The sequence below is a fragment of the Belonocnema kinseyi genome, chromosome 10, assembly GCF_010883055.1.
Source record: "Belonocnema kinseyi isolate 2016_QV_RU_SX_M_011 chromosome 10, B_treatae_v1, whole genome shotgun sequence".
Taxonomy (NCBI): domain Eukaryota; kingdom Metazoa; phylum Arthropoda; class Insecta; order Hymenoptera; family Cynipidae; genus Belonocnema; species Belonocnema kinseyi.
Window position 1 is genome coordinate 92,698,041 of NC_046666.1, and position 10,132 is coordinate 92,708,172.

General features: G+C 34.5%; 1 protein-coding gene and 1 long non-coding RNA gene across 2 annotated transcripts in view; both read right to left on the reverse strand.

Moving 5' to 3' along the window:
• Window positions 1-6,317, reverse strand: part of LOC117181971 — a 12,209-nt gene extending 5,892 nt beyond the window's left edge. The window contains exons 1-2 of the long non-coding RNA XR_004468228.1: window positions 5,915-6,317; window positions 5,173-5,281 (exon numbers count right to left, since the gene is read on the reverse strand). This is a non-coding gene — a long non-coding RNA (uncharacterized LOC117181971). The remainder of the gene's footprint in view (window positions 1-5,172; window positions 5,282-5,914) is intronic.
• LOC117181260 (glutamic acid-rich protein-like) overlaps window positions 1-10,132 on the reverse strand; it is a 71,518-nt gene that overhangs the window by 14,270 nt on the left and 47,116 nt on the right. The window lies entirely within an intron of this gene.

A 10,132-nucleotide genomic window follows, 5' to 3' on the forward strand; every position in this document is an offset into this window, starting at 1 on the left:
TTTTCTTCTTCAAATGCGGTCGTTTTTCGGCGATTTCGATTTTCAATCAGTCCAATAATGATGAATAGTGTGCTCCGGTTATGGTTTTACCTTTTTCAAGATAGTCCACGAATATTATGCCCACTGTTTTGCCTGTTGCGTTGACTCAGGAGTGTAGTAGTGGATCCAGGTTTCATCCATGGTTATGAATCGGCGCAAAATCTCGGTCGGCTTACGCGAAAATAATGCCAAATTCTGCTGGGAAGTTGTCACACGAATTCGTTTTTGGTCCACTGTGAGCAAACGCGGCACCCATCGTGCGCAAAGCTTCATGCCCAAAACTGAATGCACGATATTGTCCACACGTTCCAATGATATGCCTACAGCATTAGCTACCTCTCTCAATTTCACTTTGGGATCATTCAACATCATATCATGGATTTTTTCGACATTTTCAGGTGTAGTGACCTCTTTTGGGCGCCCAGATCGTTCTGCATCAACTGTGCTCGTACGGCCACAACGAAACTTGGTAAACCACTTATGAATCGTTCCAATCGACGGTGCAGAGTCCGGGTAATACTTATACAGCTTGGCCTTGGTCTCGGATATCATTTTCTTGCGAAGATAGTAGTGGTTGATCAAAACTGGAAACTCAGATTTTTCCATATTAAAAAAAAACTCGGAGGTTAGTCGCTTCTCAGTGCTGTAACCTGTAAGTGCGTAAACATAAATGGCTGAAGTTTTGACAGGCGTCATTTGAAGGATCAAGCTCGACGAAAATGGTTCACATTAGTGAATACTAATGCCATCTCTTAGAATTTTCAGGTACTTATCAGACTGCCTAGTAGTCCAGTATTTTTAATGAAAAAGTTCCGTTAAGGTGTCCCTTTTGACATATCAAAAATGCTAGAACAGATCAATTGCCAAACCGGTTACATTTGCGTTGACGTATAACTCCCATTGCAATCTCGAGCGAAATGTCCAACAGAGAAAAGAAAGAGGACACAATTATGAGAAAAATTTGTTATAAAATAATCCGGTATCCTCCATAGGTTTCGAGTTATGATACATAGAAGAACCCCCTTTTTTATTTTCAATGAGAAAAAACTAAGTTTCAAAAAACACTGTGCATCTGCGCACCTAATTACTCGGCGGGAAACTGTTCCACAGGTGAGTGAAAGTTGACTGAATTCTCTGTAATTGCAAAATTTATTACCTACAATAATAGATCGTAAGTTGACCCCTCAAAGTTGGCCATTTTTGCCTGTTTTTACGGGCAAAAAAGTGGAGTTCAGATTTTTCAAAATAAATCGTGTCCGTTTAATTTGCGCTAATGATGCTAGAGAATAAAACTGAGTCTAGCAAAATCTGCGCAGATCTAAAAAAAAAAGATATTTTAGACCTATTATTTTGGGAATTGCAAGGTATCAAAAATGGATTTTTCTATTTTTGACTAAAAGCAAGGCATTTTTTTAAATCTCTTGTTTCCTGTGCATCCCACGAAAAAAATTACTTAAAATTAAATGAAAATGGAATCATGTTGGCTTTAATTTAAAAAAAGTGTCCTAGCCCTAATAAGTCACGAGATATGACCTTGGAAAATGCACTCTTCCTGCATAGAGGCACCTGATCGTACCGTGAAATAGAAATACGGTCGAATTTCGAAAAAATGTGTCTGAAATAAGTGTATCTAATTCATTTAGCATGTATAATAAGTCTTTCACCATTAATAAATAATCAATTTTTTAAAACAAAAGCTTTCTATCACCAGTTATGATTACTTTTTGGCCTTCTTTTTAGTATTTTCGTGGGAAAAAAGTGATTGTAATTGATTGAAAATGTATTATGTTTTTTATCGATAAACAAATATGTTTCATTAATAATTGTTTACAATTAAATCTTTTCATAACCACTGTTGAGTACTTTTTGAGTACTTTTGTGATAAGAAACTAACATGGATTAAAAATGTGATATATACTTGTCATCAGAAAACAAGTTTTTAATAATTTTTTATAACAATAACTTCTGATGAATACTTTTTCTGTATTTAATTCCGCACTTACCCCCAATACACTTGTAATTTGCAGTGATTTCTGTAAATTGCACATAATATTCTTTGACAATTTTTCTGAATTAAATATAAGTAATTGATTATTTAAAAGTGATTACATATCAAATGTAATTGTTAAAAAAAAAGAATAAAGAAGTAATTATATAAATTGGTTGTATCTAAAAGTTCTTCAAGTAAATGATGAAGTATATATCACATTTTTTATCAATTATAATTACTTTTTTTCTAGGAAAGTACTCAAAAGTGGTTATGACAAGATATTGTTATAAAAAATTATTAATAAGTGGTGATAGAAAGCTTTTGTTTCAAACTATTGATTATTTATTAATGGTAAAAGACTTACTATACATGCTAAATGAATTAGATACACTTATTTGAGACAATTTTTTTCGATATACGACCGTATTTCTACTTCACGGTACGATCAGGTGCCTCTATGCAGGAAGAGTGCATTTTCCAAGGTGATATCTCGTGACTTATTAGGGCTAGGACACTTTTTTTGAACTGAAGCCAACTTGATTCCACTTTAATTTAATCTAAGTAATTTTGTTGTGGGATGCACAGGAAACGAGATATTTAAAAAAATTCCTTGCTTTTAGTCGAAAATAAAAAAAAATCCATTTTTGAAACCTTGCAATTCCCAAAATAATAGCTCTAAAATAACTTTTTTTTAGATCTACGCAGATTTTTGTAGATTCTATTTTATTCTCTAGCATCATTAGCGCAAATTAAACGGAAACGATTTATTTTGAAAAAACTGAACTCCACTTTTTTGCCCGTAAAAGCAGGCAAAAATGGTCAACTTTGAGGGATCATAACTTATGACCTTTTATAGGTAGGACACTGTTCTTTTCTACATTCTCATCATTTATGATTGAGAAAGTATTAGAATCGTCGGAAATTTGACATCACACTTTTTCAACGGAGCTGCACGTTTCAAGACCCCCTGAATCCAAAAGTCAGGTTTTCACGATGGCGTCTGTCTGTCCGTCCGTCCGTAAACACGATAACTCTCGAAAAAATGAACGAATCAAATTCATTTTTTGCACACGTTTTTTCGGTCCTAAAAGAAAGGGCGAGTTCGTGAACCAGCCAGTTTTGATAAAAATTCAAAAAGTGAGCGCATTTTGAAAATTGTTGAGACCACTTTTTTCTGAATTTGAAAATTCTATGTACGGATATTTATAGTATTAAAAAGAACAAACAATTTATCATTATGACTTTTTTCGAGAAAAAGAAAATTCTCAGAGTTATAGCATTTTCAAATTTTTTTTAATCAAACGAAAATCAAAATTTGAAGCCGAAAATCGCACGATATGAAAAAAAGTCAAGAGAAGAAAAATATTTCTTTTCGAAAGCCCTACAAGATTATCATAACCAATTTTTGAATTTTCTTCAAAAATCGAAAATTCAAATTTTGATTGCACAAAAAATAATGGAAAATAAAAAATTCCATTTTGTGGACAAACTATGTAGGGTACGAAAAAAGATGAATTAACAAAAATTGTTATCCCAAAAAAGATCTACAATTTCGTTAAGAATCACTTCTTGATAGGATGCGTACTTTTTGTTTGATACGTGAAAAATAACGATGAAAAAAATATTTAAAAAAATGTGTGGAAAAACGACGAAAGTTACGAGAAAAAAAAATCCAACAAAACCTGTTTACAAATATCTGTCGGAAATCGAGCGCGCAGCGCGAGTGTTACGATGAGAATGTGTATCTCAAAGCTTACAGAGCTTTGAGAAACTTAATCTTTGACTATACTTAATGAAGTAGACAATTCAGAATATGAAGAGGCATATAAATACTGCCATCTAAAAGAGATATTTTTGATTAAGTTTTTTTCAAGCATTCCCAATGCAAAGAATAAATATCCGAGCGCGAAGCGCGAGGTGTATTTATTTTCGAGCGCGAGGCAACTTATTATTGAGCGCGAAGCGCGAGATTCAACCGTCGCACGCCCTAGGCGCGCTCAAACTTGCGACCGAAGCGAGTCACGCTTTTTTTTAAACTAAGTGATTTCTCGCTAAAAATTGACAAATGTTTTTTTTTTCTATGTATCTTAACTCGAAACCCATAGAGGATATCGGATTATTTTTTTAACCAAATTTTCTCATAATTGCGTCCTTTCTTTTTCCTCTTGGACATTTCGTTCTAAATTGCAATGAGAATTATCCGTCCACGCTAATGTAACTTTTGGAACTGTTCCAAAAAAAGCCCGGTTTGGCAATTAACCTGTTCTAGCATTTTTTTATATCAAAAGGGACACCTTAACGGAAGTTTCTCATTAAAAACATTGAAAATTGGATTTTTTCGGAAATTTCACTTATTATTTCAAAGTAACGCCTGGACTAATAATGGACTCCATAAACAAATTGACTCGTAGAAAGAAGGCCAAACTCTTAATTTTTGATCGAAATAGTTTATATAAATAATATTATTGTAAATTTGCAAGGCATCATCGAAAAAAAAAATGATCGGAAAGATGTTCTTAGTTAATTCTGTAAAAAATTGGACTTATTTGTAGAAAAAAGACCAAACTCTTAATTTTTTAATCAAAATTATTTAAATAATTAGTAGCTCCTGTAAATTTACAAATTAACATAGAAAAGTGTGATCGGATAGACATTCTTAGTTGATTCCATATACAAATTGTACCTGTTGGTTGGAAAATACCCAAACTTTGAATATCTTTGACAATTGTTGAAATAATTAATAATTATTGTAAATGTGCGTAATATCGTACAAAAGAGTTTTTGGAAGTACATTCTTTGTTGATTCTGGAAACAAATTGAGCTTATTCGTTAGGAAATAGTCATATATGAAAATTGTTTGAAGATTAAATGTTTAAAAAAATAAGCCCCAGTCGAATTCGACACGATCGCTGTAACTTAATAGCTATGAATGATTACATCGATTGCCTTGACGCAGTAGAGGTGGTGTAACGCGTTTTCTATAACACTATGGGACTGTGACAAAATAACGATAACACTATAAGCTTGGACCAACTTTCAAATATAGTATATTTATTATTAAAAACCCAGAATGGTGTAAAATGTTCAAAAATTATGCAATTTTTCAAAATTTCAAAAATTATATAATTATCCTTTCTACTAACGACAATATGTTTACGTCCTCGTCGTGACACCGCACCGGCGCGACGTTGCACGGGAAGCGAATCTTCTTCGCTTAGTGCTTGATGGTCTAGCAATTTCCGCATCCTCAGTCTGTAAAAAAAGTAGAATTGTAAACGAAAGTTTAGCAAAGAAAATATTTGATCTATTAGTAAAGAAATAAATAGAAAATGACGATCAGATCGAAACATTCAACGAACTAAGAAACATATCTCTACACCTCTGACTCTTCTCGCTCACTAGCTTACGCGTTTGGTAGCAAGAGGATATTTCTTGCCGAAAATTTGATTCTTATTACTTATAGTGATTTTTAAATGGTTACATGTGTATATAAACAATTGACATGAAAAATGCCTAAGATATTCCTCCTATATTGGAGAACAAATCTGTCACTAGAAATTGTTATACTATCCGAACTACCATCCGAAGACCGAAATTTTGTATGACGATTCTAATTAACAAATCCACTATAACTATGTTTTGCTATTTTTATTAAAAGATTTTTTTCATATTTCAAACTTTTTAAATTCATTCTTGAAACGTCCAACTGAGAGCGTCATACTATCCGACTGCTCAAGCTTTGAATGCCGCTTCAAATTCTTAAATTTACCATACCTCATTTCTTGCTATTTTTATTTTCAAACAAATGTTTACACTTCGAAATTTTAAATTCACGTTTAAAACATATGATTGAAACATTCTAACAAAAAATTTATAATCACTTACCGAGACAATTCTCGAACTTAAATGGTTAACTGGGGTGATGTGTTACCTCAGTCGAAATTCACCGCCGTACAGAACTCGCACTAAACACTAATACAGTCACTCAGTAAACTCAGATCGACTGTCGTACAGTCAAAGTCAATCCAGGCCATCTACAGGCAACGCTGGTAGACCACTGTGTCTATAAATAAACACCAGTGAATCAGTAGGTTCTCTCGACAGCCTTTACACTTTTTTTCGAGCCATGTTCGTAAATTTCTCTACACATATGCCCAATTCCTTGAACAATCCTATCGTTTAGGGTAGCTTTAAATATCTTCTAGAGTGTGTTCAAACAGGTTATTGGCCTATAGTTCTCTGGGCTATCCAATTCGCCTTTCTTCGGTTGGAGTACAGTGCGTTCTAACGCCGGCCACTGCTGGATTGGGCGTCTTCAACTTTAAATATGACGTGAAAATGCGGGCTATATGTTGATGTGTGGAGGTAAACTTCTTTCTTTGTTAAAAATTCGTTTCATTTTTAGTTGAAATTTAATTTGTTCAACTCAAATTTTAGTTGAAAATTCAACTTTTTAAACAGTTATCTTTTTCACTTGAAAATACAATTATATCGTTGAACACGCAAATATTTTGTTGAAAATTCGCCTTTTTGATAGTAAATTGATCTTCTTGGTTAACAAATTCTTTTTAGTTGAACATATTCATCTTTTTGTTTGAAAATTCAACTATTTGGTTGAATGTTGAACTCTTGATAAATAAATTCGGTCTTGTGAAGGCTGAATTCAACTGTCTTTCTTTTCTTAATTAAATTTTTGTTTGTCGAAATATCAACTATCCCAAACTTTGTTGAAAACTAAACTTTTGGTTGATAATTTAACTGTTTTGGTAGGAAAAACAAACTATTCATTAAAAAATTTAACTACTTGGTAAAAAATTAATTCCAATTTTAGTTGAAAATTCTGGAAAAGGAATTACTGAAAAAAGGCTGCGAATTACATACCCTTCAAGTATAATCTTTAAAATGAAATAACTGGCAATTCAACACTTTTCCCATTCAACAATTTCCAATATGCTTGACGCAGCATTTTTGTCGTAGAATCTAAGAAGAGAGGAGAAAGGTATCGTTTATTGCGAAAACATTTGAATAATGTCAATAATGATGACCTCAAATTGATAACCTTTTATTATCACGCGATGAAGGCCTCTTACAATCTCTTCAATTACGCAAAACATTACTCAAATATCAATTTCCAGATATAATTTATGAAAATAATTTCAAAAAGATTAGGTAAATCAGCTAATATTGTCAATAATTAAGATAATCTTAAAGTGCATACAAAATTACGAAAACTATCAACAGAAATTGAACGGATTAATCGATTTTCTTCTACCTTTTTTTAACATCTCGTCGTTATGTTATGAAACTAATGCAGCATATTAAGATTAAATTTCTTTAAATTTTAATAAAGTTTAATTTCTCTCAACGGATTCTAATTCTGTAACAATAGGAAGGTTTAGAAAAAAGGTTGTAGAAAAAATAACACTTTGTGAACTCCCACTGTTTCATTGAGTAATTTGTCACGTCGTTATTCCGTTCACCATGGGTACACTCACGGTATCGGTTTGTTCCTTCTCAGACTCATAAAACGCAACATATTTTAAATCAATTAGAAAAAACAATAACCAGACATTTTTCGAAAAACCCCTCTTTGAAGGATTGTATTTATCCATTTAGATTATACGGTTAAAATATGACATGAAAAAATTCATAATTGTAGGAGAAAAGTTGTTATCTGTAATACATGGAATAAAAATCAAGTCTGAGGAAGCGCCTTAATGCAGTCCACGCTGTGTGGATGAAACTTTAAGCTATCCAACAGACAGATGATTAATCTATATGTGGTTTAATCGAAAGTTTTCCGGTAGTCAATCAAGGACATCCATAGGTCGCCCAGGTAGGATGCTGCGTCTTTGCAAACACATCTTTCGATGAGCAGGTTCTCCCGAAATCCAGCTACGCTTTTCTTTAAGCCGCGCTGTTCGTACATGTCCCGCCATACAGTGCCGATTGTCCGAACAATCCTATCATTGAGAATAGCTGTGTATTTCTTAGAATCAGAGAAGTTGCTCATCTACCGGAGAAGCACTGTGCCTCATTCCTTCAACCCCTCCAGAAAAGGCACTTTCTACTTTAGATCTGGTGTGAAAATGCGGGCCAGATGCTGCTGGGTTAAAGAAAGCTTCTTCTACCAGAAGGTCTTGATATCATCTGGTCCCGGGGCGGAATAGTCCTTCATGCTATTTATGTTCTTTGAGTCTTCTTGCCGTGAATGAAGAACTCTGTAGACTTCTCTGCAAAATGTTTCGACCTGCTCTGGTTTAAACAGATGGTCGACAGTAACTTAAGGATATCGCAAAAGTTGAGTTGGGTCAGAGAAAAACTGTTAGTTTTCTTAGACCCGCCTCTTTCTCTCTCTCTCTCTCTCTCTGATTTAGATTTGTCCTAGAGTAAGATTCCCTTATTCTGCCAAAAACATGTTGCCTGATGGTCAGCAGCTTTAACTTGTAAAGTGTGTGATAACGGATCCGCATTTCGCGTGCGAGCTGTCAAACCTTGGTGGTGAAATTCTTGCCAAATGATATATAGTCAATTACACACTGGATGCTGGACGCGTATTGTCTTGCCAGCCTATCTTTGTGGTGAGTTGATGCATTCGACCAGAGGTCGTATTCTTCGGAAAAATATCCACGAAACTCGTCGTACAGTTTAGTCAGATCTTTGGGCTTGCGAGAACATGGATGCCGATGTTTCTCCGGGTCCTGAAACATCGCTCTTCCTCTAATGGATGCCTACCCGCGGTTGGTTTCAGTGTCGCCTCTCTTTCTCTGTTGCTGGCTTGTTCTGGCTGCGGTAGATTAGGCGCTCTGCTTACAAATCCCCTTATTTGGAGTTGTTCGGTGTGGTTTCGCAGGCGTGAGACATTTTTCAGGAACTTCTGACCCTCCCCCCTGTGTGATACTTTTTCTATTGGTCTTGACATGGAGAATGATACTTCCGCAGACCCCCCCCCCCCCCCCCCCCCCCCCCCCCCCCCCAAACGTATCACGTATTTTGTGAATGACCCTTGTGGCAAAACGCAATGATTCATTTTAACTAATAATTAATTAATTTTAATTAATTAATTTTTATCACTGATAAATCGACTAAAATTATGAATCTTCAACTGAAATACCTGAATTTTACACCTGCCAAAAAGATGAATTTTCAACGTTGCATGAATTTTTGAAAAAATAATTTAATTTTTAAATAAAAAATATACATTTTGAAAAATACTTGAATTTTTAACCAAAAAAGATTAAGTTTCGACCAAAAATAGAATCGTTGAATTTTCCGTTAAAAAATTTAGTCTTAAAAAACAAATAAAAATCGGATTATCAGAAAAATAGTTAAAGGGGGAGGGTCGGTAAGGCCGGTTTTTGGCCTAATTTATTTTTGGACCAAAAAATCAGAAAAAATCATGGTAGTATCTTATAAGTATCCCGAGTCGATTGCACGCTAAACGGACTACCCTCCACCCCCCAGCCACCCCCCCTACAAATATAGGAAACACCACTACCCACCAACTGTATTTTCGAGAGATTTGACACTCTTAAACATGTATTCTGAGGTTAGCTCGGGTTTACTATGGTTTTCGGGGTCGTCGAATACAAATCTGGCGTCCTTTGACTTTTATCGCGTCAGGTTCAAGGTCATTGGAAGGTCAAATAGAGAGAAAACGGTAAAAAATTCCAAAAAAAATACGTTATAGGTTTTTGGAGTCGCTAATTACGAATCTGGCATCCTTTGAACTCTATCGCTTTAGGTTCAAGGTCATTTGAAGGTCATTTGAAGGTCAAATCAAGAAAAAACGGTAAAAAAATTTAAAAAAATATGTTATAGGTTTTTGGGGTCGCTGATTATGAACCTGGTGTCTGCTGACCTTTATCGCGTCAGATTCAAGGTCATATTTTTAAAGCGTTTTCTATCGATTTGACCTTCCCATGACATTGAACCTGACGCGATAAAGGTCAGCGGACACCAGGTTCGTAATCAGCGACCCCAAAAACCTATAAAATATTGTTTTAAATTTTTTTACCGTTTTTTCTCGATTTGACCTTCAAATGACCTTGAACCTGAAGCGATAGAGTTCAACGGATGCCAGATTCGTAATTAGCGACTCCA